The sequence below is a fragment of the Scyliorhinus torazame genome, chromosome 6, assembly GCF_047496885.1.
Source record: "Scyliorhinus torazame isolate Kashiwa2021f chromosome 6, sScyTor2.1, whole genome shotgun sequence".
NCBI classification, from domain to species: domain Eukaryota; kingdom Metazoa; phylum Chordata; class Chondrichthyes; order Carcharhiniformes; family Scyliorhinidae; genus Scyliorhinus; species Scyliorhinus torazame.
The window spans coordinates 281,717,089-281,744,715 of NC_092712.1; positions in this window are offsets into that span (position 1 = coordinate 281,717,089).

Consider the following 27,627-nt stretch of genomic DNA (forward strand, 5'->3'; position numbering starts at 1 on the left):
TGATGCAGCAGTGTTAATGACTGTGCCACCCAAGTTGTTGAATTCAGACCATGTTGAGTCCAGAAGGCTGTTAATGCCCACTTAGAAGATAAGGTGTGGTTCCTCAAGTTTGCGTTGAGCTTCACTGGAACATTGCAGTAGGTCGAGGGCAGAAATTTGAGCGTGAGAGCAAGATGGTGAATTGAAATGGCAAGCGCCCAGGAGGTCAGGGTCATGCTTGCGGACTGAGTGAAGGTGTTCTGCAAAGCGGTCATACCAGTCTTCGTTTGGTCTCTCCAGTGTCGAGGTCATTGCATTGTGGGCAGCGAATACATTAGACTAAGTTAAAAGAAGTACAAGTAAATCGCTGCTTCGCCTATTAGGAGTGTTTGGGGCTTTAGAACACGAGGAGAGATGAGGTCATAGGGCAGGCTTTACACCTCCTGCGATTGCATCAGAAGATGCCGTGGGAAGAGGAAGGTGTGCTGGGGGTGATAGAGGAGTGGATCACTGTGTTGCGGAGGGAATGGTCCTTCCAATTCCTTTACCCTTACAGTCCAGAAAAGTAACATTTTATAGTATTCAGTTCAAATCCTGCATGTAGTAAATTCTTCTTTAAATTACCTTTCCTTCAGATTCTTCTTTTTCTCTCTCACTAATACAATCTTCCTTTCCCTCTCTTTGGGCAGGTCTTATTTAAATGCTCGCAGGATGAGGGGCTGTGGCAATGGGGTGTGGTTGGGGCCGATTGTGGAGCAGACTTTATTTCAGTCGCGGGCTTATGTGACTGTCTAATTCAGCCACGGCATTAGCCTCCCACTTCCGAGTTTCCCGGCCAATCACAGACTGCGGGGCATGCTGATTAAACACACCAGGCAATGGAAGGCTCTCCATTTAAAGGGGCTTCAACAGGCCTCAGAATTGCTTCATTATGCACCCTTTGTGATGGCAGGACGAAGAAGACTCATGTGCACCCTCTGCCAGCACAGGAACACACACATTGGTGGCTGTCGTGTTGGGTGTTCTGGTGTACAAACGATCCAACACGGCTGGAGATGGTGTAATCAATTTTATTTACTACTTAACTATAACAGCACACTGCTAACTTGGGTACGTGCATTACCAGCTAATCTGTGGACCCTGTCCTATTACTATCTGGGTGAGGCACTCTGCACATGGTGAATGTCTGAGGGGCAGGCTCTGAGCTTGGTGCTCTGAGCTGGCTGCTGCTGGAATGAGCGGGAACTGTAGTGTCCCCTGTTTTTATAGTGCGTGTGCTCTCACTGGTGATTGGCTGCGATGTTGTGTGTGTGTTGGTTGGTCCTACTGCATGTCCATCAGTGTGTGTTTGATTGCACCATGATATGCTGAGCTAAATATCATAACATCCCCCCTTTTCGCAAAGAATATGTGCCTACATGATAATAAATAAAGAAGTGTGGTGAGTGCATCTAATCATGTGGGGTGTGCAATATTTACAACAATATGTAAATGTGGCTATATTATATACACAGGAATTGCCAGGTGCAGAAACTAACTATGTTACATCAAGAATGAAACCAATGTCATTAACAAACAATAACAAAATCTTAAACAGTATGGCAAAAAGCCTGAAACAGCATGTCAGAGCAAGTCAGTGAGTCCAATATAAAAAGGTTCATAAATTAAGTCTCTCAGGTGGGCGACGAATTCGGGTTGACTGCCAGGGTGGCACACCACTCGTTGTCCGGATCAATGCTGTGCACTGACAGCGGCTGGTGCATTCGACTCGGGGACAGCTTGTTCTTGTTGATGACAGCAACGCGGAAGGGCTCCCTGTCCTCAGTGTCATTGGTCTGTGTGACGTCAGGATCGCACTCGGTGAACGTGGGTTGAATTGCCCGAACGTTTCTGCGAGGCTGGCTAAACGGGTACGAGTTGGCAGGGTGAGCTGCTCGACAGCAGGCAGTGTAGTGGCCCAACGTGCCACAGCGTAGGTATTGTCGCGCTTTGGCAGGACATTGCTGCTTTAAATGGGCAGAGCCACAGTTGCCACACGTCGTGACGTCGGTGCGTTCGTTGCGCCACCGCGATGCGCGGTGCGGTCTTGTGTAGTGCGCGCCTGCGCATCGCTTTCCTCTGCGGCAGCGTCCCCTCTTTTGGCGCGAACACGCGCGGGAGTCCTCGGAAAGTGCGCAAACCTCCTCCAGGCCGCGGCCCGGGAGGTACTCGATCGTATGGGGCCCGTGCCGCGCCGGTTCGGCCGCCTGGAAGTGTGAGTACCGGCTGGTGGCGTTCTCATGCAGAACACAGGTCTCGACGGCAGTCGCCAGGGTGAGTTGCTTGACCCGAAGGAGCTGCTGGCGCAGGGTGTCCGACATGACTCCGAAAGCTATCTGGTCGCGTATCATGGAGTCAGAGGTGGTCCCATAGCCGCAGGACTGCGCGAGGATGCGGAGGTGTGTTATGTAAGACAGGAAAGGTTTGTCCTTACCTTGCAGGCGCTGCTGGAACAGGTACCTCTCGAAGCTCTCGTTTACTTCAACGCTGAAGTGTTCGTCGAACTTCAGGAGCACCATCTTGTATTTGGTTTTGTCCTCGCCATCCGTAAATGTAAGGGAGTTAAAGATGTGGATGGCGTGTTGCCCCGCCACGGAGAGAAGAAGGGCAATGTTCCTGGTGTCCGATGCATTCTCCCTGTCTGTGGCCTCGAGGAAGAGCTGGAAGTGCTGCTTGAACAGTTTCCAATTGACCCCGAGATTGCCAGCGATTCGGAGTGACGGCGGCGGGTTGATGTTCTCCCTGGTGCAGGACGGCGGATCGCTGATACGTTGCAGGTAGGCCTCAAAGGCGCTGGCTTGCGTCCACTTCTGGTATCATGTCGTGTTGGGTGTTCTGATGTACAAACGATCCAACACAGCTGGAGATGGTGTAATCAATTTTATTTACTACTTAACTATAACAGCACACTGCTAACTTGGGTACGTGCATTACCAGCTAATCTGTGCACCCTGTCCTATTACTATCTGGGTGAGGCACTCAGCACATGGTGAATGTCTGAGTGGCAGGCTCTGAGCTCAGTGCTCTGAGCTGTCTGCTGCTGGAATGAGCGGGAACTGTAGTGTCCCCTGTTTTTATAGTGCGTGTGCTCTCACTGATGATTGGCTGCGATGTTGTGTGTGTGTTGGTTGGTCCTACTGCCTGTCCATCAGTGTGTGTTTGATTGCACCATGATATGCTGATCTAAATATCATGACAGTGGCTACTGCAGTAGACAGAGCTGGGATGCCACATTGTGAGGAGCACATCACATGAACGGGAGCAGTCACTGGAGATAGGGACAGCAGTGGAGAATCTCTGTCAGAAAGCACAGAACAAGACAAGCAATGGGCAGCTGGAAGCAGATGATGAGCCTCCATGAAAACTGCACATCGGGAACTGCAACAGGAAGTATGTATGCTTCTGTCAACATTTCCAGGGGTAGTGTACAACATTGCAGAGAGTTTGGAGTAGTCCACCTCTATCCTGTGATGTCTTCGGCATTTGTGCTGGTGTGTCACAGGGTGGCCTCCATCATGGAGGATCAGATGCGGCAGGCAACCGAGTGCATACTGGCTCTCACCAACGGACCACACACCCAATATGCCTCTTTAAACAGGGTGGAGCATGGCTCAACTTCTCACTGAAATTCTCAGTGAATGGGCCAAGTGAGGGAAGGTGGGAAAAGGACACGCAATATTCATCCATTGGTCCAACCTATTCACCTCAGCCAGAGTCATGCAGGCTGCCTCCTACCCCAATCACCGAGTCTGCCCCTGCACAGGAGCACGCCGAACAGTCATGGGGTGGCACTCACAGGCTCCAAAACCCAGAGCATGTCCGCTGCAGACATATTTTAGAGCAGGGAAATGGCAACTAACCTCTAGCTCTAGGGTTTGCAGCATTTAGGAGCAACAGGAAACAGATGAGAAGGATTTATTTGTTGCACAAGTTGTACTTGGGTGTGTATAACAATGTTCAAGTCATTCTGTAAATGTTTATATTAAATACTTTGTTCAAACGTTTAATTCTCCTGCCATCTACTATATTTCACAAAGTTCCAAATGGACAGTGAGTGGGATGGTTGGATTTTTGACTGTGGGGGTGATTTGTGTTGGAAGGGGAGAGAGGGCAGATGGTTCAGCATTGCTCAGCCAATATGACCTCAAGTATTCAGGTTAGCTGAAAGTTGCACGTATGAGGCCGCCGCAACATTCTCATGCAGCCAGGTGAATGGCTGCAGGCATTCTGGCTGCATCTGGTCCCTCCACATCTTTCTCCTCCTCTTCTTCCTCTTCCTCTTCCCAGGATCCTGCACAATCTGTACCTCCCCCCTCTCCTGCAGCTCCTTTCTGCAAGGCACAGCAGACCAGTACCATTCTGGACACCTTTGCTGCTACTTACTAAAGGCCACTCCCAAATCTGTCAAGGCACCAGAATCGCATCGTCATTAATCCAGTGGCTTGCTCACTGATCACCCTGGTGGTTTGTGGCTTTTGTTGTATTTCTCTTTTGTAGCCATGAGCTCCTGACTGGTGTCAGCAGCCAGTTCTTTAAAGAGTGGCCCTTGTATCTAAGAAGCCACTTGCTGCCTCTGCCCGGAGGTGGGTGAAGCCGTGGGAGATATGACTTGCTCAGAATGAAGGCATTACTGCTTCTGGAATATCATAAACGGACCTGCATAAAAACCTTCCAGTGGTCACAGAGCACTGCTGGAATGGGATCCTTCCCAACTGACAAAGACTGCTGGTGCCACATGCACAGAGTGTATTACTCACTGTACCTCTGGGAATCCAGTCACTGCAGCAAAGAGTGAGAGCCCTCTGCTTCTGATCGTCCTTATGAATAGAGAAGTGGACGTACGTGACCCTGGTGAACATGGCACTGGTAGGGATGCACTTGTGGGCAGCAGATTGCCAAATCCTGCAGGGGTCACCAGCAGAGGCGGTGGCGTAGTACTATTGTCACTGGACTAGTAATCCCAGTGTAATGCCCTCAGGTCCCAGGTTCAAATCCCGCCACTGCAGGTGGTGAAATTAGAATTCAATTTTGGGGCAGCACGGTAGCATTGTGGATAGCACAATTGCTTCACAGCTCCAGGGTCCCAGGTTCGATTCCGGCTTGGGTCACTGTCTGTGCGGAGTCTGCATGTCCTCCCCGTGTGTGCGTGGGTTTCCTCCGGGTGCTCCGGTTTCCTCCCACAGTCCAAAGATGTGCAGGTTAGGTGGATTGGCCGTGCTAAATTGCCCTTAGTGTCCAAAATTGCCCTTAGTGTTGGGTGGGGTTGCTGGGTTGTGGGGATAGGGTGGAGGTGTTGACCTTGGGTAGGGTGCTCTTTCCAAGAGCCGGTGCAGACTCGATTGGCCGAATGGCCTCCTTCTGCACTGTAAATTCTATGATAATCTATGAGATCCCTGGAAGGAAATGGAGGTGAAGAAACTCTGGATTGTGGTGACAGCACTGGTAATGTGTGTCCATCTGGAAGGAGGCCTTGTTGAAGGAAACTGCAGATGTCAGTTACCACCTGCCTCAGAAGTTGAAGCTCCTGAGGCACTATCAGTGTCATGCCTGGAGCATTGTCTGCTTTGAGGTGGAGCAATGCCTAGTCAAGCAGGTGGATGATGAAAAAGCAGTTGGTATTGGTGTAGCTGCAGCTGCTGCTGTTGGTGGGTCCATGTGCTCCTGGTATTACTCTCACATCCCTGCACCTTGGCTCTTCGCATTTTGAAGATGTTTCCGCATCTGATTGACTCTAATTCAGCCTCCTCATTTTCTTTCTCAATCCTTAAATCTCATTGGTTAAAGAGATAGACTATCGATTCCTGTCCTTCACTCAGGTCCCAGACGCCCTATTGTCCTTGCACTTCCAACAAGCTAAGTTCAAGCTGGAGGGTGCAGGAGAATGGATATCCAATGGTACACAGGATGAGGTGCCCTGTTCCAGCAACACGTCAACAGATCAATGTGCACAGGCTGAAACCACTTTGCTTTGTTTAGTTATGGGATAATTGGTATCCTTTTCAGAATCTGTTCCTTAGAATCTGGTAAGTAGCAGGACTTTTGAATGAAACCAGTCAGATTGGTAACCTTTAAATGTGATGATGTCTAAGAATGACATATCCTTAGCACTGCTGCCTCACAGCACCAGGGACACGGGTTTGATTCCCGGTTTGGGTAACTGTCTGAGTGGAGTTTACACGTTCTCCCCGTGGCTGCGTGGGTTTCCTCCGGGTGCTCTGGTTTCCTCCCTGTTGTACCCTCAATAACGACGCTTAAAGTGTAAACGGTAAAGAAGGCTTTAATAAGCTAAGAACTAGCCTGGTGCCGAGATGGGTGCTAACAGAGGTGCCGCCCACAACGCGGCCCCTTATATACGGCTCCCAGATGGGCGGAGTCGGAGGCGGAGTCCCCCAGGGTTCCAAGCCCGATCTTAAAGGGGACATCACCTTACATGATGACAAGGGTACAGTATTACAGTAACCGTTCATCACATTCACCCCCTGTTTAAAAAAAGTCCGGCGGGGGTGAAGTGCCAACATAAATCCATTTGTCTCGGTGGTCTGATCATCCTTATCGACCTCCTCAGCTCAGGCGGTGGTGCGGCGGACATGGACGTCTTAGTTCAGGGTACGTCCAGGAGCATGGTGGGTGGAGCCTTGGTCTGGGTCGGGGTAAGGGAATGGGGCACAGGGGGAATAGGTGGGGGCTGGGGTAGTGGTGCCAGCGCCAGTGGGGTGTGTAGAGGGGGGTCGCTAGGGGGTGCGTGCGGTAGGTGCCCACCAACGGGGAGTGGGGCCGGGAGGGGGTGTGTTGTAGAGGGTGCCGGGTCCTGCAGGGGAGCTGCGAGGGAAGGGGCGTCTGTAGTGGGAGAACCAGCGGGTGCCAGATCCTGGAGGGAAACCGTATCTTGCCTGCCGTCGGGGTACCCGACGTAGGCGTAACTGGGGTTGGTGTGGAGTAATCGGACCTTCGCGACCAGGGGGTCCGTGTTATGGCTCCTCGTGTGCCTCCGGAGAAGAACAGGTCCCGGAGCCATCAGCTAGGGTGGAAGCGAGACCCCGGAGGTAAACTTCCTGGGGAAGACAAACAATCGGTTGTGAAGGGTCTCATTCGTGGCCATGCAGAGGAGCGACCTAATGGAGTGGAGGGCGTCGGGCAGGACCTCCTGCCAGCGGGTAGTTGGGAGACTTCTCAACCGTAGGGCCAGAAGGACAGCCTTCCACACTGTCGCGTTCTCCTTCTCCACCTGCCCGTTTCCCCGCGGGTTATAACTGGTCGTTCTGCTCGAGGCGATGCCTGCTGAGCAGATACTAACGCAGTTCATCGCTCATGAATGATGTACCCCGGTCGCTGTGGATATAAGCGGGGAAACCGAACAGGGTGAAGATGCTGTGCAGTGCCTTTATCACGGTGGCAGAGGTCATGTCGGGGCAGGGAATGGCGAATGGTAAGCGGGGGAACTCATCGATAATGGTGAGGAAATAGGCATTGCGGTTGGTGGACGGGAGGGGCCCCTTGAAATCCACGCTCAGTCGCTCAAAGGGCCCAGAGGCCTGCATGAGCCAAACCTTGTCTGGCCGGTAGAAGTGCAGTTTGCACTCCGCACAGATCTGGCAGGCCCTGGTCATGGCCTTGACCTCCTTGGTTGAGTAAGGTAGGTTGCGGGACTTGATAAAGTGGACGAGTCGGGTAACCCCCGGGTGGCAGAGGTCATTGTGGATGGCTTGCAGGCGGTCCTCCTGCGCGTTGGTGCACGTGCCACGGGACAGGGCATCTGGGGGCTCGTTGAGCTCCCCTGGACGGTACTTGATATCGTACGTGTAGGTGGAGAGTTCGATCCTCCACCTCAAAATTTTATCGTTTTTTATTTTGCCCCGTTGCATGTTATCGAACATATAGGCGACTGACCGTTGGTCGGTGACGAGGGCGAACCTCCTATCGGCTAGGTAGTGCCTCCAGTACCGTACAGCCTCCACAATGGCTTGTGCCTCCTTCTCGAGTGCAGAGTGTCGAACCTCGGAGGCGGCGAAGGTCCGGGAGAAGAATGCTACTGGTCTGCCTGCCTGATTGAGGGTAGGAGCCAGGGCGATGTCTGACGCATCGCTCTCTACCTGGAAGGGGATAGTTTCGTCCACCATGCGCATAGCGGCCTTGGTGATATCGGCCTTGATGCGGTTGAACGCCAATCGAGCCTCAGCCGAGGGGGGAAATATGGTGGTCTTTATGAGTGGGCGGGCTTTGTCCGCATATTTGGGGACCCACTGGGCGTAGTAGGAGAAGAGCAGAGAAGGGCAGCATGGTAGCCTTGTGGATAGCACAATTGCTTCACAGCTCCAGGGTCCCAGGTTCGATTCCAGCTTGGGTCACTGTCTGTGCGGAGTCTGCACATCCTCCCAGTGTGTGCGTGGGTTTCCTCCGGGTGCTCCGGTTTCCTCCCACAGTCCAAAGATGTGCAGGTTAGGTGGATTGGCCATGATAAATTGCCCTTAGTGTCCAAAATTGCCCTTAGTGTTGGGTGGGGTTACTGGGTTATGGGGATAGGGTGGCGGTGTTGACCTTGGGTAGGGTGCTCTTTCCAAGAGCCGGTGCAGACTCGATGGGCCGAATGGCCTCCTTCTGCACTGTAAATTCTATGAAGAGCCCCAAGCACCGTTTGAGGGTCTTGAGGCTGCGGGGAAGGGGCGCATGCGGTCGGGGTCGGGACCTAGGACCCCGTTTTCCACGACATAGCCGAGGATGGCTAGCCGGGTTGTGTGGAAAACCCATTTTTCCTCATTATAGGTCAGGTTAAGGGCTCGGGCGGTCTGGAGGAACTTTTCGAGGTTCATGGTCCTGCTGGTCATGGCCGCAGATGGTGACATTGTCCAAGTACGGGTATGTAGCCCGCAAACCGTACTGGTCCACCATTTGGTCCATCGCCCTTTGAAAGACGGAGACCCCATTTGTGACGCCGAAGGGGACCCTGAGGAAGTGGAAGAGCCGGCCGGCTGCTTCAAAGCAGTATAGGGGCGGTCATTTGGTCGGATGGGGAGCTGGTGGTAGGTGGATTTGAGGTCGACCGTGGAAAATACCCGGTATTGGGCAATCCGATTTACCATTTCTGCTATGCGAGGAAGGGGGTACGCATCGAGCTGCGTGAAGCGGTTCATGGTCTGGCTATAATCCACGACCATCCGTTTCTTATCCCCGGACTGGACTACCACCACTTGTGCTCTCCAAGGGCTGTTGCTAGCCTTGATGACCCCCACTCCAAGTAAGCGCTGGACCTCTGACTTGATAAAAGTCATATCTTGGGCACTGTACCGCTGGCTCCTGGTGGCGACGGGCTTACAATCGGGGGTGAGGTTCGCGAAAAGCGAGGGGGATGCAACTTTCAGTGTCGCAAGGCTGCACACCGTGAGGGGGGGCAAGGGTCCGCCGAACTTCAGGGTCAGGTTTCAGTGGCTGCACTGGAAATCCAGTCCAAGCAGCAGGGGGGGCGCAGAGGTGGGGGAGGATATAAAATTTGAAACGGGTGTACTTGGCACCCTGGATCGAGAGATCCGTGATATAGTACCCCTTGATTTGTACCGAGTGGGACCCGGATGCGAGGGCTATGGTTTGGGACGCTGGATGGATGCGCAAGGAGCAGCGCCTTTCCGTTCAAGGGAAATCCCATTGACGAGCAGTGGGCATAGTGAATCCCGCCAACAGGGAATGGTGTGCCACTGAGATACACGGGATTAGGGCGCCGGATAATCCAGGCCCAGGTGTCTTGAGGGGTGGGTGGATAGTAGGTAGAAGTTATGGGCCTAAGGGATGTCAGATGCTTTGTGTGGGGGAAGGTCAGGAGCCCATGGTGGGAAACTGGGCAACCAGGGAGGAGATCAGGGGCCTGGGGAGGAGGTCGGAGGAATTGGGGGAGCGGTCTCGGGACAGATGGGTCAGAGGTCTCGGGGGTAAGCTCGAAGGAGGGGGCCCAATCACAGGAGTTGCTCAGGCAATGCATTCAGGAGGTGGTGTACAGGAACTCACCTCCTGGATCTGCCCAGTTATCACCTGGATGCAGCTACTGTGTTTCCTAATGCTTGAAAAACTGACCACTCAGAATCAATGTTGTTTAGCTCATTACAATACTTTGGGCATCATGGTAGCATACTGGTTAGCACTATGGCTTCACAGCACCGGGGTCCCTTGGATCACTGACTGTGCGGAGTCTGCACGTTCTCCCTTTGTCTGCGTCGGTTTCCTCCGGGTGCTGCTCCGGTTTCCTCCCACAAATCCTGAAAGACATGCTGTTAGGTAATTTGGACATTCTGAATTCTCCCTCTGTGTACCTGAACAGGCACCGGAATGTGGAGACTAGGGGCTTTTCACAGTAACTTCATTGCAGTGTTAATGTAAGCCTACTTGTGACAATAAAAGGTTTATTAACTTCTAAAAAGACATTTGAATTCCCGGTGACTGACTGGAAGGATCACATGACAAGAATTCAAGACTTTTACTATAACAAACAAATTAAAAGTATCATTGTCTAAACACTATTTAGTTAGCAAGTTATACTCTGAACTACAGAAAAAAATCCACCATTTAATTTTTCAAAAGATCAAAAATTCCACTTCATGGCTGGACTCCACTCGATCCGTTAAGGGCATACTTTCAGCTCCAGAAAACTGTCCAAATTATTCTCAGCTCCCGATGGTTTGCTTTCTTGTTCCTTTGCCAGATGGTTGCATGTGTCGAGTCGAGAAGATGGGCGACGACAAGATGGCCGCCCCCATGATTCGCACGAGGCAGATGACACTTCAGAAGGGGGCGTGTCGGGTCGGTGCGCAGCCGCATTGCGAGGCCTGCGAGAGCCTGATTTTTGGGCCTGCTGCTCTTTGTGTTTCTGGCCCCTGGGTCTGGCCAGGCAGACACTCGCAAAATGCCCCTTCTTCCCGCAGTCGCTGCAGATCGCGGAGCGGGCTGGGCAGCGTGGGCGTGGATGCTGGCCCTGCCCGCAGAAGTAGCACGGTGTGCCCCCAGGATGAGCGGGTCGCCGCGCAGTGCAGGCCCGTAACCTGGCTGAGTCTGAGGAAATCTGAGGGGGGCTCGCAGAGTGCGTGGGGTACGTACCCAAATTATGTTGGGCCACCTCCAGCGAGGAGGCGAGCGTTAGCGTGTCCTGGAGGTCTTTTGCCCCGTTTTCGAGTAGCCGCTGCCGGATGTAGGTCAAGCGGATGCCGGACACGAAAGAGTCTCTGATGTGCAGGTTCATATGGGTTTCCCCTGTCACAGTCCCTGGCAAGCGCGGTGAGTTTTTCAACGAATTCGTCTAGCGATTCCCCCGAGCGCTGCCGGCAGGTAGAGAGCAGATGCCTGGCGTGTACCTCGTTGATGGGTTTGACGAACCGCTTGTGGAGTAACTCGACCGCCTCTTCATAAGTAGTTGCCTTTTCGAGTTTGGCGGAGATTCTGTGACTCACCCGGGCGCGGAGTAGGCGCAGCTTGCGTGGCCCCAGGATGGGGGTCTCTGAGGAGTCCAGATAGGCCTCGAAACATTGGAGCCAGTGTTTAAACATTTCTTTTGCCTCCGGTGTCCGTGCTTCCAGGTTGAGCTTCTTTGGTTTTAGGCCTGCGTTCATCCTGATGTAGTTTAGCTTATTAAATTGTTGTACCCTCAATAACGACGCTTAGAGTGTAAACGGTAAAGAATTCTTTAATAAGCTAAGAACTAGCCTGGTGCCGAGACGCCCACAAGGCGTCCCCTTATATACGGCTCCCAGATGGGTGGAGCCAGAGGCGGAGTCCCCCAGGGTTCCAAACCCGGTCTTAAAGGGGACATCACCTTACATGATAGACAAGGGTACAGTATCACAGTAACCGTTCATCACACTCCCACAGTCCAAACATGTGCAGGTTAGATGGATTGGCTGTGCTAAATTGCCCCCTGGTGTCCAAAGGTTAGGTGGGGTTACGAGGAGTGGGCCTGGGTGGGGTGCTCTTTCAGAGGGTCGATGTAGACTCAATGGGCTGAATAGCCTCCTTCTGCACTGTAGGGATATTATGATCAGTTCATCCACAGAGTTCGCCATTTGTCGGATTGAAAGCTGAGTAAACAGAGCTCTGATTTATCTTCTCCTCCATGTTAAAGCCATTCCCTTGACAAATCAAAATTACAAACAGGGCTCACACTTTATGAAGTGAGGTGTGAGTATTGTGGAGATAGGTGCTTCCTCCTTTTAATGTTTCAGCACTGGGAAAGATTAGAATTCTCTATTCCATGAATTTTTTTCACATTTCAAATACCCCGGTTTGAACTTTTACTTTCCTGGGCCATTGGGAATGTTGAGGTGGTGGTGGTGATGTGGGGGAGGAGGCATACGGTTCTGATAGGTGAAGGGGAGGTCAATCCTGGGGTAGGAATGAGGGTTCATTGTGTCAGCTTCCAATCCCAGCGTCTTGGAAGTGGGGTTGGGGGCCTCTGTGAAGTGGGCCGGAATTCTCTGGCCGTTGCGATTCCCTGTTCTCACTAGCAGTGCATCCCCGCCCCTGGGTATCCCAGCGGCATGGGGTGGCTTCAAGGGAAATCCCATTGGCGAGCAGTGGGCGTAGTGAATCCCACCAGCAGGAAATGGTGTGCCACTGAGATACACGGGATTAGGGCGCCGGATAATCCAGGCCCAGGTGTCTTGAGGGGTGGGTGGATAGTAGGTAGAAGTTATGGGCCTAAGGGGTGTCAGATGCTTTGTGTGGGGGAAGGTCAAGAGCCCATGGTGGGAAACTGGGCAACCAGGGAGGAGTCATTGGCAAATAGGGTTAAGGAAAATCCCAAGGCTTTTTACACGTACATAAAAAGCAAGAGGGTAGCCAGGGAAAGGGTTGGCCCACTGAAGGATAGGCAAGGGAATCTATGTGTGGAGCCAGAGGAAATGGGCGAGGTACTAAATGAATACTTTGCATCAGTATTCACCAAAGAGAAGGAATTGGTAGATGTTGAGTCTGGAGAAGGGGGTGTAGATAGCCTGGGTCACATTGTGATCCAAAAAGACGAGGTGTTGGGTGTCTTAAAAAATATTAAGGTAGATAAGTCCCCAGGGCCGGATGGGATCTACCCCAGAATACTGAAGGAGGCTGGAGAGGAAATTGCTGAGGCCTTGACAGAAATCTTTGGATCCTCGCTGTCTTCAGGGGATGTCCCGGAGGACTGGAGAATAGCCAATGTTGTTCCTCTGTTTAAGAAGGGTAGCAAGGATAATCCCGGGAACTACAGGCCGGTGAGCCTTACTTCAGTGGTAGGGAAATTACTGGAGAGAATTCTTCGAGACAGGATCTACTCCCATTTGGAAGCAAATGGACGTATTAGTGAGAGGCAGCACGGTTTTGTGAAGGGGAGGTCGTGTCTCACTAACTTGATAGAGTTTTTCGAGGAGGTCACTAAGATGATTGATGCAGGTAGGGCAGTAGATGTTGTCTATATGGACTTCAGTAAGGCCTTTGACAAGGTCCCTCATGGTAGACTAGTACAAAAGGTGAAGTCACACGGGATCAGGGGTGAACTGGCAAGGTGGATACAGAACTGGCTAGGCCATAGAAGGCAGAGGGTAGCAATGGAGGGATGCTTTTCTCATTGGAGGGCTGTGACCAGTGGTGTTCCACAGGGATCAGTGCTGGGACCTTTGCTCTTTGTAGTATATATAAATGATTTGGAGGAAAATGTAACTGGTCTGATTAGTAAGTTTGCAGACGACACAAAGGTTGGTGGAATTGCGGATAGCGATGAGGACTGTCTGAGGATACAGCAGGATTTAGATTGTCTGGAGACTTGGGCGGAGAGATGGCAGATGGAGTTTAATCCGGACAAATGTGAGGTAATGCATTTTGGAAGGGCTAATGCAGGTAGGGAATATACAGTGAATGGTAGAACCCTCAAGAGTATTGAAAGTCAAAGAGATCTAGGAGTACAGGTCCACAGGTCATTGAAAGGGGCAACACAGGTGGAGAAGGTAGTCAAGAAGGCATACGGCATGCTTGCCTTCATTGGCCGGGGCATTGAGTATAAGAATTGGCAAGTCATGTTGCAGCTGTATAGAACCTTAGTTAGGCCACACTTGGAGTATAGTGTTCAATTCTGGTCGCCACACTACCAGAAGGATGTGGAGGCTTTAGAGAGGGTGCAGAAGAGATTTACCAGAATGTTGCCTGGTATGGAGGGCATAAGCTATGAGGAGCGATTGAATAAACTCGGTTTGTTCTCACTGGAACGAAGGAGGTTGAGGGGCGACCTGATAGAGGTATACAAAATTATGAGGGGCATAGACAGAGTGGATAGTCAGAGGCTTTTCCCCAGGGTAGAGGGGTCAATTACTAGGGGGCATAGGTTTAAGGTGAGAGGGGCAAAGTTTAGAGTAGATGTACGAGGCAAGTTTTTTACGCAGAGGGTAGTGGGTGCCTGGAACTCACTACCGGAGGAGGTAGTGGAAGCAGGGACGATAGGGACATTTAAGGGGCATCTTGACAAATATATGAATAGGATGGGAATAGAAGGATACGGATCCAGGAAGTGTAGAAGATTGTAGTTTAGTCGGGCAGTATGGTCGGCACGGGCTTGGAGGGCCGAAGGGCCTGTTCCTGTGCTGTACATTTCTTTGTTCTTTGTTCTTTGTTATCAGGGGCCTGGGGAGGAGGTCGGAGGAATTGGGGGAGCGGTCTCGGGATAGATGTGTCAGAGGTCTCGGGGCTAAGCTCGAAGGAGGGGGCCCAATCACAGGAGTTGCTCAGGCAATGCATTCAGGAGGTGGTGTACAACTCACCTCCTGGATCTGCCCAGTTATCACCTGGATGCAGCTACTGTGTTTCCTAATGCTTGAGAAACTGACCACTCAGAATCAATGTTGTTTAGCTCATTACAATATTTTGGGCATCATGGTAGCATAGTGGTTAGCACTATGGCTTCACAGCACCGGGGTCCCTTGGATCATTGACTGTGCGGAGTCTGCACGTTCTCCCTTTGTCTGCGTCGGTTTCCTCCGGGTGCTGCTCCGGTTTCCTCCCACAATTCCTGATAGATGGGCTGTTAGGTAATTTGGACATTCTGAATTCTCCCTCTGTGTACCTGAACAGGCCCGGAATGTGGAGACTAGGGGCTTTTCACAGTAACTTCATTGCAGTGTTAATATAAGCCTACTTGTGACAATAAAAGGTTTATTAACTTCTAAAAAGACATTTGAATTCCCGGTGACTGACTGGAAGGATCACATGACTAGAATTCAAGACTTTTACTATAATAAACAAATTAAAAGTATCATTGTCTAAACACTATTTAGTTAGCAAGTTATACTCTGAACTACAGAAAAAAATCCACCATTTAATTTTTCAAAAGATCAAAAATTCCACTTCATGGTTCGGCTCCACTCAATCCGTTAAGGGCATACTTTCAGCTCCAGAAAACTGTCCAAATTATTCTCAGCTCCCGATGGTTTGCTTTCTTGTTCCTTTTCCAGATGGGCAATGTTTAATCTCTGAATTGATTTTCATAGTGAGGTTACCATAAAGATCCATCCCTATAGTCAAAGCTAGGTGAAACTTTCAGCCTTGTTTTAAACCTCGGCGCGGGATTCTCCTTTCCGGGGACTAATTCCCCACGCCGGCGGGAGAACCGGCACGAACCACTCCGGCGTCAACAGCCCCCAAGATGTGGAATTCTCCGCACTTTCAGGGGGCTAGGTGGACGCCGGAGGGGTTGGCGCCGCGCCAGCCGGCATCGAAGGGACTGCGCGAGTTTGCGCATGCGCCAAAGGGCTGGTGTAATCTCACGCATGCACGAAACCGCCGGTATGTTTTGGCGCATGCGCGGGGGATTCTCTTCTCCGTGCCGGCCATGGTGCAGCCCTACAGGGGCCGGCGCGGAAGGAAGGAGTGCCCCCACGGCACAGGCCCGCCCGCAGATCGGTGGGCCCCGATCGCGGGCCAGGCCACCGGGGGGCACCCTGGCTGCCAACGGCCCCCGACCGGCATGTCATGAACGATAAACGGTGCCAGAGAACACGGCAGCCGGCGTCGGGGCGCGGGGCGAGATTCGCGCCACCCTCCGGGGATTCCCCGACCCGGCGGGAGGTCGGTCTCTTCACTCTGAGCCTGAGCTCCCACCGGCATTCTGCATGGTGAACAATAGAGATGAGCTGCCTGTTCTCCGACCCTCTCTCACAGATTCTTGTAGACTGTCTTGTCTGTGAGCATTAGGGATATCTTAGGAAATGCCCTGTAGTCCTATACTGCAGTAGCTTGCTATGAACTCTTCCCACCTCAAAGCCCAGCTCTATGGCAATATGAATCACATGGACCTTGTATTGAGGTAGAAATGCTAATTTGTTGTCCATTAGACGCCAAACGCCTGACAGTCTAACGTAAAATAGTTTATAAAACTTGTACCCGAACAGGCGGCGGAATGTGGGGCCAAGGAGGCTTTTCACAGTAACTTCATTGCAGTGTAAATCTAAGCCTGCGTGTGACAATAAAGATTACTGAAAAAATTGAAAAATTGAAAAGTGTGAACCCGCGTCCCTGTGAGTTGGCTGCCCATGCACATCCGAACCTCATTTAGAGGCAAAAGTAGATGGTTTGAAGATAGGTTCCAAATGGTAATCTGCCCTTTAAGACTTTAATGCAGTCCTCCCCACCCCTCCAGAGCCAACCCACCTAACCTTCAGGTTAAAATCCTCCCCAAAGTTTCAGTCTTTAAATTAAATTGTTTTCTAAACCAAAGCATTGAAATAACAGAGAAAATTCACTTTGGACAGATGTTTCCATGGGGCAGACTCACTGAAATATATTTTTATCTTCACTGTCCGGGTATTTGGGGGAGTAGTCTGCTCGCCAATTCTGAACACATCTGATATCCGTTCTATTGAAATCACCATCCAGGCAGATAAAGCCCAAGCGATGGAACATTTTCCACAGAATGTCTGATTGTATGGAGCCAGGTACTAGTCATCACTGCCACAGACCAATGGTATCCTCCCAAGTGATGTGTTAGGCAAGTCGGTTCGATGTGGACTGCACTCGATGCAGGGAAGCTAGAAACAGACGTCTAACACTGGAGAAGATCCAACACTGTTTTATTCAACGATAGAACTGATATACATATTCAGCTGTGGGTCGACACTATACTGAACTGACTGGAGACCTTTTAGTAGCCTGACCAGACTTACTAGCTACCGCATGGCGTTTGCACTGTGCTAGCTCGTGGATGCTAATTGTCTCAGTGGCTGGGTCCCGAGCGAGCGGGAAACCTAGTGCCCGCTGGCTTTATAGTGGTAGTGTCCTGTCTGGTGATTGGCTGCACTGTGTTGTGTTCTTACTGGTCATGCTGTGTGTCAATCACTGCCTGTCTGCATCTCATTATATACATGAGTGGATATTATGACATCTCCCCTCCTTTTTTTTTAGATAAATAAATACCAAGGTGTGCATGCATATACACATATATATATATATATATATATGTGCCTGACTATATACAAAAGGTATCTAAATGAACGTATATACATAGGAAGGTGTCGATAGTGCAGATACATGGCAAACAAAATAATATTGACAGAGGTTAAATCGCTGAAGTCACAAAATGTACAAAAGTTCAGTCTACAGATTCAGTCTTTGTGGTGAGCGATGAATTCTTGTCGATTGCCGTAAAGGTGGATCAGGAGCCGCCTACACGTGGAGAGGTGGGATCGCTGCCATTGCGGTGGTCGCATGGGCCGGCAGGATTGCTGGTAGATAGATGGCCTCGTGTCAGGGTATGTCCGGAAGAAGCATCGTGGGCGGCGGGGCACTTCGGTCAGGTAGCGGGCGTGGAACTCTTCACAGTGCCCGTCTGTTGTGCCGTAGCAGGGACCCATCAGCCATGCGGACAAGGAACGATCTTGGGGCCACTTGTTTGATCACAACAGCTGTGGCTGACCAGCCGCCCTCTGGCAAATGGACATGAACATGATCAGTTGGGGCCAGCTCGGGTAGATCCGTGGCATGAGCATCGTATGTGGCCTTCTGTTGGGCCCATGACTGCTGCATTTTCTGTAAGACCGTGAGGTGGTCAAGGTTTGGAACATGGATGGCTGGAACTGTGGTTCTCAGAGTACGATTCATGAGCATCTGCGCTGGAGACAACCCAGTGGACAGTGGGGTTGCCCTGTATGCCAGCATTGCCAGGTTGAAGTCGGAGCCTGAGTCTGCAGCTTTGCACAGCAACCGCTTTACAATATGGACCCCTTTCTTGGCCTTCCCGTTTGACTGCGGGGAGTGGGGACTGGAGGTTACGTGACGGAAGTTGTAGGACTGTGCAAAATCAGACCATTCCTGGCTGTAAAAGCATGGACCGTTGTCGCTCATTACCGTGAGCGGAATCCCATGCCTGGCGAACGTTTCGTTGCAGGCTTTGATTACCGCCTTCATTGTGGGGTCGGACAGTTTCACCACTTCTGGGTAACTGGAGAAATAGTCGACCAGGAGTACATAGTCACACCCCTAGGCGTGGAAAAGGCCTACACCTACTTTGGACCATGGAGAGGTCACGATCTCGTGCTGTTGCAGCGTTTCCTTGGGTTGAGCTGGTTGAAACTTCTGACAGGTAGGGCAGTTGAGGACTGCGTCAGCAATGTCCTGGCTGATGCTCGGCCAATAGACCACCTCCCGAGCTCTGCATCGTCATTTCTCGACCCCAAGGTGACCCTCATGGAGTTGACCCAGCACCATAGCCCGCATGCCCTGAGGAATTACGATCCTGTCGAGTTTCAGAAGGATTCCCTCCACCACCGTCAGGTCGTCTTTTACGTTATAGAACTGGTGACATTGTCCCTTCTGCCAGCCATGGGTAAGGTGCTGCATCACACGCTGCAGCAACGGATCCTTGGCCATCTCCTCACGAATTTGGACCACCCGTTCGTCAGAGGCTGGGAGGTTGGTGGCAAACAATTGCACTTGTGCTTCTATGTGGCAGATAAAGTCACATTGTTCACACAGTGTGGTAATGGACTGGGATAGGGCATCTGCAACAATCAGCTCTTTGCCTGGCGTGTAGACAAGTTCGAAGTCGTAGCGGCATAGCTTAAGAAGAATTTGCTGTAACCGAGGAGTCATGTCATTTAAATCCTTCTGGATTATGTGGACTAGAGGCCTGTGGTCCGTTTCTACCGTGAATTTTGACAGGCCATAAACGTAGTTGTGAAACTTGACTATCCCTGTCAGGAGGCCCAGACACTCCTTCTCAGTCTGAGCGTACCGTTGCTCAGTGGGCATCATGATCCTGGAGGCATACGCCACTGGAGCTCAGGACGAGGAGTCATCTCGCTGAAGGAGCACCACCCCAATGCCGTCCTGGCTTGCATCAGTCGATATCTTGGTTTCCTTGGTTGGGTCGAAGAACGCTAGAACTGGGGCTGTGGTGAGCTTTGCTTTCAGCTCACGCCGTTCCTCTTCATGCGTGGGCAGCCACTGGAATTCCATCGACTTCTTGATGACATGGGGGGGGGGCCATGGTGTGGGTTACCATATTGGGAATGAATTTCCCGAGGAAGTTGACCATCCCGAGGAAGCGGAGGACCGCCTTCTTGTCCTCCGGGGTCTTCATGGCGTTGATCGCCGAGACCTTGTCGGCAGCTGGCCACACGCCATGCTGCGAGATGTGGTCACCCAGGAACTTAATATCCAATTGGCCAAATGAGCACTTGGCTCTGTTGAGCTGGAGACCAGGGGCTCGATTCTCCGACCCCCCACCGGGTCGGAGAATCGCCGGGGGCTGGCGTGAATCCCGCCCCCGCCATGTCCCGAATTCTCTGCCACCAGAGATTCGGCGGGGGCGGGAATCGCGCCGCGCCGGTTGGCGGGAATCGCGCCGGTCGGCGGGCCCACCCCCGACGATTCTCCGGCCCGCGATGGGCCGAAGTCCCGCTGCTGTCAACCCTCTCCAGCCGGCGTGGATTAAACCACCTTGTGAACGGCGGGACAAGGCGGCGCGGGCGGGCACCGGGGCCTTGGGGGGCGGGGCGCGGGGCGATCTGGCCCCGGGGGGGTGCCCCGCGGTGGCCTGGCCCGCGATCGGGGCCCACCAATCGGCGGCCGGGCCTGTGCCGTGGGGGCACTCTTTTTCTTCCACCTTCGCCATGGTCTTCACTATGGCGCATGCGCGGGGATGACGTCAGCAGCCGCTGACACTCCCGCGCATGCGTCGCCTGGCGAAGTCCTTTCGGTGCCGGCTGGCGTGGCGCCAAATGCCTTTCCCGCCAGCCGGTGGAGCGGAAACCACTCCAGCGCAGGCCTAGCCCCTCAGGGTGAGGGTTTGGCCCCTAAAGGTGCGGGGTTTTCCACACCTTTGGGGCGGCCCGCGGCGGAGTGATCCGCTCCGTTTTTGGCACCGGATAGCAGACATCGCGCCAGTTTGTGGAGAGTCCCGCCCCAGGTTTATGAATTCTCTGGACTACCTTCTTGAGGCGAGCGATGTATTCCTGGGGCGTTGTGGACCAGATAATTACGTCGTCAACGTATACTCGCACTCCCTCGATGCCCTCCATCATCTGCTCCATGATGCGGTGAAATACTTCGGAGGCAGATATGATGCCAAAAGGCATCCGGTTGTAGCAGTCGCGACCGAACGGGGTGTTGAATGTGCACAGCTTGCGATTGGACGCGTCCAGCTGTATTTGCCAAAAACCCTTGGAGGCGTCCAGCTTAGTAAAGAACTTGGCATGAGCCATCTCACTGGTCAACTCTTCACGTTTTGGTATCGGGTAATGCTCCCGCATGATGTTGCGGTTTAGATCCTTAGGGTCAATGCAAATGCGGAGCTCCCCTGACGGCTTCTTTATGCAGACCATGGAGCTGACCCAGTCTGTTGGCTCTGTGACCTTCGATATGATGCCCTGGTCTTGGAGGTCCTGTAATTGCTTCTTCAGACGATCCTTGAGGGGCACCGGCACCTGGCGTGGTGCATGAATTACAGGGGTGGCGTTCGGCTTGAGCAGGATTTTATATCAGTATGGGAGCATGCCCATTCCATCGAATATGCTGTGGTACTGCGTGATAATGTCATCTATGTCAGCTTGCAAATTTCCATCAGGCGAGGCCGTCGCCGGTGATGATGACATGGTGTGGACTCGCTGAACCAGGTTCAGGAGCTTGCAGGCTCGAGCACCGAGCAGGGACGCTCTGTCAGGCCCGATTTCAAACCGCAGTGTTGCCTTGATCGCCTTGTTGGATACCCCTAGTTGACAAGAGCCACTGGCAGCTCTGGCATTGTCATTGTAGTCAAGGAGCTGGCAGGCCGGTGGAAGAATGCTTGGTCGGGCCCGGATGTTGTCGAGGTCGGATTTTGAGATGAGATTCGCTGATGCGCCGGTGTCCAGTTTAAATCGGATGCAAGCCTTGTTAACTGTGAGGACAGCACACCACTCGTCGTCGGGATCCACACTGAGGATCGAGAGGCGGTTCGCCGTTGTGGTGGAAGGCAGCGCATGTGTAGTTAAGATGCCCACCCGGTATGGGGACTTGAGGCACTCAGCATCAGGGTCCATTGGGCTGTCGGGATCGGAATCTGGCATGCCTTGTTGTATTGAGCGGATACTTCTGCGCTGCAGCTGGGATCGCTGGCTGCTGAGCAGTGGAGAAGATCTGCAAAGGGCTGCGTAGTGGCCAAGCTTGCCACACTGTAGACATCGGCGTCCTTTTGCCGGACATTGCCGCTTTAAATGGACGGAGCCACAATTCGGACACGTCATGACGCCGCCGTCAGCGCGTTCCGTGCGCCATGCGCAGTGCGGCCGGTCGACGTACGCACCTGCGCAAGCGGGTTGTCGGGCTCGTCGTCCACTCGGTCGTGGCGTGCATGCGCAGGGACCCAGGAAGAGCGCGCGAAACGGCCACTCTCCTCGATGCTCAGGCCCTGCATTTGTGCAATGGCCTGCACCCATTCCGCCTCGTGGGAGGCCAGCTTTGCAGTTTCTGCCGCCCTGATGTGGGAGTAACGATTCTTGGCATGCTCATGGACAACGCACGTCTCAATAGCGACAGAGAGGGGCAACTGTTTGACTTTCAAGAGCTGCTGCCGAAGGGAGTCGGAGTGGACCCCGAAAACGATCTGATCCCAGATCATGGAATCAGCCGTCGAGTCATAGTTACATGACCGCGCTAGGATGCGGAGATGGGTCACGAAGGACTGAAAAGGTTCATCCTTACCCTGAAGCCTCTGCTGGAAAACGTACCGTTCAAAGCTCTCATTCACCTCAATGTCGCAGTGGCAGTCAAACTTCAGCAGGACTGTTTCAATTTGTCTTCGCCGTCAGCGAACGTAAGGAGTTGTAGGTGTGGATGGCGCGGTCCCCCGCGGTGGAGAGAAATAGCGCGATCTTCCTGGCATCCAATGCTGCCTCGAGGTCGGAGGCCTCGATGTACAAGAGGAACTTTTGCTTGAAGATTTTCCAATTGGCGCCGAGGTTGCTGGAGATGCGGAGATACGAAGCTGCGGAGGAGGCTGGATGTTTTCCATTTCACCGGATGGCTGCTTGCTGGTCAATGCTGATTCACTCGAGGTAGGTCCATCAAGATCAGTATAACTCTGGTACCATGATGTGTTAGGCAGGTTGGTTCGATGTGGACTGCTCTCGATGCAGGGAAGCTAGAAACAGACGTTAAACACTGGAGAAGATCCAACAATGTTTTATGCAACGATAGAACTGATATACATATTCAGCTGTGGGTCAACACTATACTGAACTGACTGGAGACCTTTTAGTAGCCTGACCAGACTTACTAGCTACCGCATGGTGTTTGCACTGTGCTAGCTCGTGGACTCTGATTGTCTCAGTGGCTGGGTCCAGAGAGAGCGGGAAACCCATTGCCCTCTGGCTTTATAGTGGTAGTGTCCTGTCTGGTGATTGGCTGCACTGTGTTGTGTACTTACTGGTCATCCTGTGTGTCAATCACTGCCTGTCTGCATCTCATTATATACATGTGGATATTATGACACCAAGGACACATCTGGCTGCAGCTATTTTAAAATCAGGTTTATGCAAACAACACAAAAATCCAAATGGAGGCCCCTTTCTCTCTGTGCCAGGTGCCAAATTCCCACTACACACACCACTGTGGAAGAAACTCTGATCCAAATCCACTCACAAGAGCTTACTGATATGTTGGACAATAGTTTGTTCCCCTTTAATGTGTACAGCATTACTACAGGTTTGCAGGTAGCCCCTGCGTGCTGGCTCCGCCCAGTAGGCGGAGTATAAAAATGTGTGTCCTCCATTCAGCAGCCATTTTTCCAGCTGCTGTGGGAGGCCACACATCTTAGAGCAATAAAGCCTCAGTTGTATCCAACTCTAGTCTTTGTTCAATTGATCGTGCCTCAATTTATTGCTCTAAGATTTTCTAAAAGATGGACCTCCGAATCAAACCAGATCGCCTGCAGCTGGATCCGCAATCAAGCAACGCCAAAAAGGACTTTAATCACTGGCTAGCTTCCTTCGAGGCGTACATCAACTCAGCGACCACCCCTGTTCCGGAGGCTCAGAAGATACAGATCCTGGACTCAAGGTTGAGCTCCAACATGTTTCCGCCAATCCAGGATGCCCCGAACTACACCGATGCCATGGCGTCTCTCAAAGAAAACTATGCACAGAAAACGAACACGCTCTTCGCCAGGCATGCACTCGCCACTCGCTCTCAACTCCCTGGTGAGTCCATAGAAGACTTCTGGCGGGCCCTAATCCCACTCGTCCGGGACTGTGACTGTCAGGCCGTTACGGCCACCGAACATTCCAACCTTCTTATGAGGGACGCGTTCGTAACGGGGATTGGGTCGGACCTCATCCGCCAAAGGCTGTTAGAAGGGGACACACTCGTCCTAGCTGAAACAAAGAAGCTAGCACTCTCCCTAACGGTTGCCTTATGTAACATTCAGGCCTACCCCACCAGCCGCGCGGCCCACCCCACCTACACCTCGTGGACCCCACAGACGGCCGCCCCAGCGGGGGCCTTACCCAGCCAGTACGCCTGCGACACACGCCAGCCCGCACACCCCGGGGGTCTCTGATGTTACTTCTGCAGTAGAAGCACCCTCGCCAATGTTGCCCGGCCCGCCCTGCCCTTTGCAAGGCTTGCGGCAAAAAGGGGCTCTTAGCTGCAGTATGCCAGGCCCGCGCAGTCACCGCTATCGCCCCCACCCCCCAGCCTGCACACAATGGGCGCCGCCATCTTCACCTCCCGGGGCCACACGCGGCCAGTGGGCGCCGCCATCTTCACCTCCCGGGGCCACGCGCGGCCAGTGGGCGCCGCCATCTTTTCCCCCTCAGTCCACGTGCGGCCCATGGGCGCCGCCATCTTGTCTCCCCCATAGGATCTTCAGGCGCCGCCATCTTGTCTCCCCCACGGGACATGGACACCGACAGCATTCCAGGACCTGGGCCCCCCAGGCTCCCCATCATCCGACATCAGCGACGACCGACCACGACTCGTCTCAGTGACAATCGACCAGTCTTGGCCGCACAACCTAGCCACCGCATCGACCAGTGTGAAAATCAACGGCCACATGACCTCTTGCTTGCTGGACTCCGGGAGCACCGAAAGCTTCATACACCTGGATACGGTAAGGCGCTGCTCCCTCACGGTACACCCCGCCCACCAAAGAATTTCCCTGGCCTCCGGATCCCATTCCGTCGCGATCTGGGGGTTCTGCACAGTCACACTCACGGTCCAGGGCGTAGAATTCAGCGGCTTCCGCCTCTACGTCCTCCCTAACCTCTGCGCTGCCCTACTACTCGGCCTGGACTTCCAGTGTAATCTCCAGAGCCTAACCCTCAAATTCGGCGGGCACCTACCACCCCTCACTGTGTGCAGCCTCACGACCCTAAAGGTCGATCCGCCTTCCCTCTTCACCAATCTAACCCTGGATTGCAAACCTGTCGCCACCAAGAGCAGACGGTACAGCACCCAGGACAGGACTTTCATCAGGTCCGAGGTCCAGCGGCTGCTTCGGGAGGGCATTATCGAGGCCAGCAACAGCCCCTGGAGAGCCCAAGTGCTAGTCGTTAAAACTGGGGAGAAACACAGAATGGCCGTGGACTACAGCCAGACCATCAATTGGTACACGCAGCTTGATGCGTACCCCCTCCCACGCATATCTGATATGGTCAATCAGATTGCACCTCTACTGGTCGGACCGTGCGCGCCTGGTGAAGGCCTCCCGCCCCTTTGAACGCCTCAGCGTGGATTTCAAAGGGCCCCTCCCCTCCACCGACTGAAACACGTATATTCTCAGTGTGGTCGATGAGTACTCCAGGTTCCCCTTCGCCACCCCATGCCCCGACATGATGTCTGCCACCGTCATCAAAGCCCTAAACACTATCTACACTCTGTTCGGTTTCCCCGCCTACATCCACAGTGACAGGGGACCCTCATTCATGAGCGATGAGCTGCATCAGTTCCTGCTCAGCAGGGGTATCGCCTCCAGCAGGACGACCAGCTATAACCCCTGGGGAAATGGGCAGGTAGAGAGGGAGAACGGGACGGTATGGAGGGCCGTCCAACTGGCCCTACCATCCAGGAACCTCCCAGCGTCTCGCTGGCAGTAAGTCCTCCCTGATGCACTCCACTCCATTCGGTCACTGCTGTGCACCGCTACTAACAACACACCCCATGAACGTCTTTTTGCCTTCCCCAGGAAGTCCACATCAGGGGTGTCGCTCCCGACTTGGCTCGCAGCTCCAGGACCAGTCCTGCTCCGTAGGCACGTCCGCCTCCACAAGGCGGACCCGTTGGTGGAAAGGGTACAATTGCTCCATGCCTACCCCCAGTATGCCTACGTGGCACACCCCGACGGCCGCCAGGATACTGTCTCCCTCAGGGACCTGGCACCAGCAGGTTCCACGCACACACACCCCTCCGGCTCGGCGCCACCCTCCCCTCCCCCGGTGTTCCCAGCATTAGCCCCACTAGGACCATCCGTCTTTCCCCTGCCCGCGCCCGAGGAGGAAGAGGATTTCGGCATGCTCCTGGAGTCACCGAACATCGGGCCAGCATCGACATCGCCGCTATGTCGCTCCCAGCGGAACATCAAGGCACCGGACCGGTTAAATCTCTAACTGGCACCGGACTTCAAAAGACATTTTTTTTCTGATCAAATACTGTAAATATAAATTCATTGCTGTATATAGTTCTCCACCACCCCCACCGGACTCAATTTTAACAGGGGGTGAATGTGGTAAACCACTGTTGCACCTGTGTTAGGTGATATAAGGTAGGACCTGTACTATAGGTTTGCCGGTAGTCCTTGCCTGCTGGCTCCGCCAAGTAGGCGGAGTATAAATATGTGTGTCCTCCATTCAGCAGCCATTTTGCCAGCTGCTGTGGGAGGCCACACATCTTAGAGCAATAAAGCCTCAGTTGTATTCAACTCTAGTCTTTGTTCAATTGATCGTGCCTCAAGCTGTTGCTAACTTTTGGTTGGTTCAATTTGCACTGTTTTATAACCTTTGCTCTAGAGTCGCCAGGTATCTTTATGATACCGACACGAGGTTCAAGTTCAAGTACTGATCAATAACTCAACACACCAATTAGTAAGATTCAAATCAAAACACATTTATTATACACAGTAAATCACTACTCATGCATAAACTCTACTTTCTGGACTATTCTCTATCACAAAAAGGCCTATACGTAGCTTCGGAATTGGCCCACCAGGTCAGGGGAACAAATGGCCTTTCGTTCGGTCTGAGTCTGCAGGATTCAAAAGCTGGTATGGACTGATAGCTAGGAGCGCCTATCTCGTAGCGTGCGTTGACTGGAGACTTTCTTGGTTGATGCGGCAGCTTGGGCAGTTCACTCTCTAGGGTTGGTTCGCTGCTGAATGACCCTGCCAAGAAGACCAATTTGAACTTGGGGGCTTTACTTTATAGTCCCCAGGGGCTTCCCGCCCTTCGGGGTGGACCCCGTACCTAGTTCCAAATGATTGGACTGCTTTCCGATCACTTGGATCGATTTCTCCAATACTGGAGTTGTTCCCTGATCGCTGGGCGGTCCCTAAATGTCCATTGGCCTTCCTTTGTCTTGGCTCCTGCTGGCGCCAAGGAGTCTGGCTTGGCCTTATTCACCTGAAGTGTATCAATTGTGCCTGGGGATCGCTCCTTAATATGCAGATGGCTGCTGGTTTCAGTGCTGTCTGGTTTTTGCAAGTTCCAATACACAGGATTTCTGCACTTGCTTGTTTTTGCCTGTGTTGGCTGAATTTCCCTTTAGTCTTTGCGGTTCTCCATTTTAAGTCGGGAAGTGGCCAACCCAGGTGGTTACACTCCCTCCTTGTGATCACTAACGCGAAGCGTGAAGGATCACATAACTGCGTTGTCTTCATTCCTGACCCAGCGAGCACTCTTCCGTGGCCTCTACACTGACCGTCACTATGCAATGAAAATTTTTAACTGACATTCTAAGTGGCGCTATGTCAAAACAGGGACATGCATTACAACACAAAAAAAAACGGTACCTCTAACTGTCCTCAATAAACTACACTCACTAAAACATTCAGTCATATTAACTTCCTAAACAATACAAAATAATAGCAGCATTCACATTTTTCCTCTGGCTTGGCAGTCAAGCACAGGGTTGTACAATCTTTCCATTTCTTTATTT